This window comes from Teleopsis dalmanni, chromosome 1 (genome assembly GCF_002237135.1).
Source record: "Teleopsis dalmanni isolate 2A chromosome 1, ASM223713v2, whole genome shotgun sequence".
In the NCBI taxonomy this organism is placed as follows: Eukaryota; Metazoa; Arthropoda; class Insecta; order Diptera; family Diopsidae; genus Teleopsis; species Teleopsis dalmanni.
In genome coordinates, this window is record NC_051846.1 from 123,474,539 (window position 1) to 123,478,313 (window position 3,775).

The following is a 3,775-nucleotide window of genomic DNA, read 5'->3' on the forward strand; positions in this document are numbered from 1 at the left end:
TCCTCCAGCCTGATGAGCCACGGGCATTGATATCTAGACTGAAAAGAAACCCTGAAGAGAAAAAAGAGCATAAACACACCGTGAAAATGTTATAAGAAAAAAAAGTAAATTTTATTTACTTATTATAAAATTTGAATTACAACACGATGAATAAACACATTTATTTAACAAATATAGTTTTAATAAACAAATATGCAACAACTAAACGCTCACTGATTACGTTACAAACAAAAACCCATCACAAGCAACACTTCGTCATAGTTATCTACTGGTTTTCTATTTGTAATATAGAAAGTAATATTTAATTTATTTCTTTTGCAAATATTACAACATAAACAAAACTACCACCAAAACAAATTAACATCAGTACAGGCTTAATACAAAATCACTGAAATTCTTTTAATTAATTATACTTAAGTTTTATACACTTATATTTTTCACATTCATATTTTGTTTATAAATATATTTATCACTTACACAATTTTAAAATTTATTAATGGAAAAAAAAACTGTCAAAACAAAACACAACACGGCAAAATCAAAAGCGCAGCGGCTACACGGCAAAAACCCAATACGCTATTGGAAAGCTCCGCGTAGAAGTATTTAAGACGGTGCATTTGCTAAGAGGTTGCAAGTTTACGAGTATTCGTCAAGGTGGTATTACTCCAAAATATGAGCCATATATATCCATAAGAAATATACGTATAACAATTTAAATCCTGCGTTGGTTTTACAGCAAAGGATATAAAATTATATATGGCTATGAACCATATATATCCATAAGAAATATATGTAATAAATAAGAAATATATATCGCCATTTCATGACGCCCGTCTGCAGAGTCCTCGATATTCATTCGCAGAAATCACGGCGGTCATCCATCGAAACAACGGCGCTCTTTGAAATAAAAATATGTAACTGTAGATATATATTTTTTTTTATATAATAATTCATGTCGAGTTTTTTTTTTCAATTTTATTATATCAGAACAAGCCCCATGGTATATTAGGAATGAAAGTATTAATCGAGATCTACAAATTCCTTTAGTTAAAACTAAATTCGACAATATGAGAAAAAAATACAATAAAAGGTTGACAGAACATGTTAACCCCTTAGCTAGGCATCTCACTTTTCAATCCACTACTTTCCGCTTAAAAAGAGCTAACCGTTCATCCATTAATTAAAATTCAATAGAATCAAATATTTTTGGTAATCTCATAAAGTTTAACTGCTTTCTCAATAATCCACCTCACACTCACCTCCTCAATGAAATTCAACCCACCAAACTAAGTAAGATCCGTCATATACGGTTTACTTATTTTATTTTATAGTACGCAATGTATAATTAAAATAATAATTATAATATTATGTAATTAAAAATAAATATTTGCTCTAAATAAATTTTCTATTCCAATTTTACCTTTCTCTTAAACATAAATATCAATATATTAAAACTATTTTTATTTATTATTAAAAATTTCTTTCCTTTTACGTGCATAGCTGCAATGTTTTGCATTTTCTAAGCGTTTTTAAAACTTTGCATAACTCAATCCTCAATGAAATTTCAATGAAAAGTAAAGTGAAATGTTTAACAGAAAACCCTTTTTTTGCATTTTTTATTGCACTAACACTTTTCAATTTGCACTTTGCAAAAGTAAACTGCAAAACTTTACAAAAAAAATTGCAAATGATTAATTCACCCTGCAAATTTTGTAAATGATTAATTTATACAAGACTAAAGTTTCTTATGTACTCGTTTATGCCTTAAGAACAAAATGAAAGAAATTTTTAATAATAATTGAAAATAGTATCAACACATTGATATTGATGTTCGAAAGAAAGGAAAAGTAGTAATAGAAAATCAATTTAGGCAAATATTATTGCTGTTTGTAAAATAAATTTAGTTGCTGTTTATCATTTGGCAATAATTGACAGGATATCTCACCGGACAAATACATTTAAATTATGAAATAAAGACCTCAGTTTCTAAAAAAATTTGTATTATGTCAAAGTTTATTTATAAATAAAATAGCGCCGCAATAAATCGTCCCTGTCACTTTCCCAAATTGACCAATTATTGCACATTTATTTGTAAATTTTGGTGTATCAGATAGTTTCATAAGTCGAATTGTCACACTGCCATCTTTATTCGAACCCACCAATGTTCTCCCAATTACGATGCTATTGGCTTTCCTCACGGCCTCCACAATCCTCAATTCGTTCGTCTCTTTATCTGCAACCAACTATCTAACTTTTGTCCTTCATCCGTCAACTCTCCTTCAAACGCTTGGTCACTCTATCACCTCTATCACCTTACCGATAAGTTGCTGCAATTCTTCATTTCCTTCAGCCATATCTCGAACAAGGTATTTGATCTCACTACAACACTGCTTAAATTTATCACATACCTGTTCCGTTTGTTGCGAATACTGACCTATTTATTGCTTAAGCTCACTGGAAATCAGCTCCAATTCTTGCATCATCTGCTGTTTAAGCTTACTGGAAATCTGGTCCAATTTTTGCAACATCTGCTGGTTAAGCTCACTGGAATTTTGGTCCAATTTCTGCACCATCTGCTGCTTTAATTTAATGGAATTCTGGTTCAATTTCTGCATCATCATTTTCATGAATCCCATCATTTTCCCATTGCTCACCTGTTCAGCTTCCCCCTCTACAAATGCCTCTTTAGCAAATTCTTCATTATCTCTTGCACCGTTCACCTCATGCAGCCTTAACTGCAGCTCCGCCTTGTGCTGAGACTTAGCCTTTTAAGCTGCCTCTTCATTTGGCCCATGGTTAACTGCGGAAGGACAATAACAATCAATCAATCCAGTACATTCCCAGGGTAACATTGGATCATAATTATCTTTTACCAACTGTCACGATATTTTGCCAGGGTTTTAATTTCTCCAAAGGTTTTTCCGCTTGCTTGGATTTCTTTCTCTAGTGTTCGCTTCCACGTTTGCTTGGGCCTACCAGGTCTTCTGCTTCCTTGAGGATTCCATGTTAATGCTTGTCCGGGGAAGTTATCGATCTCATCAAACCATAATATAACGACTTCAGGTGCAGAGTAGTCTGTCAATCCCCTTTGTCACAACGGGGTATACGCTGGGGGCTTTCAAATCACCTCGAGGATCTAGAATAAGTTGACGACATTTGCCCTCTCTCAACACGACAGAACGAAATGCAAGGTAAAATCAACGACTTAGTTCATGAATCACGAAAAGTTGGTCTTATAGTGAACACGGTAAAGACAAAGGCAATGAAGATAAACAATTCTAATCCTACCAGCAAATTCAACCTGGACGATATAGTAATCGATAACGTCAACAGCTTTTCATACTTAAGCAGTATAATATCGTCGGATGTTGGCATGGCAGTCGACATCCAAAGCCGAATTAACAAGGCACGCTTCGCCTTTTAGTTACTGAATAAACTTCGGAGGTCTTCAATAATTTCCCAGCACACCAATTGCGGTTCTTTAACAGTAATGTTAAAAGCGTTCTGCTCTACGACTGCGAATCCTGGCTTACCATAAATAATTGTGACGATTTGGTGACCCAAATGAAATCTGCAGACAAGCATTAACATGGAATCCTCAAGGAAGCAGAAGACAATAACTTTTATAAAATATCTGATTAACCGAAAATGTTAAATTTACTTTTGATAGATTTAATTTATTTAACTGATTTTATATCGTATTTTTGTAAATACTACGTTCATATAATTTTCTACAATATTTTAACTAAAAAAAAAATATATATAATTACAATTA

At 32.7% G+C, this 3,775-nt stretch overlaps 1 protein-coding gene across 1 annotated transcript in view; it reads left to right on the forward strand.

Annotated features, from left to right (window-relative positions):
* LOC119665882 overlaps window positions 1–3,775 on the forward strand; it is a 7,857-nt gene that overhangs the window by 3,756 nt on the left and 326 nt on the right. The gene's annotated exons all lie outside the window — the stretch shown is intronic.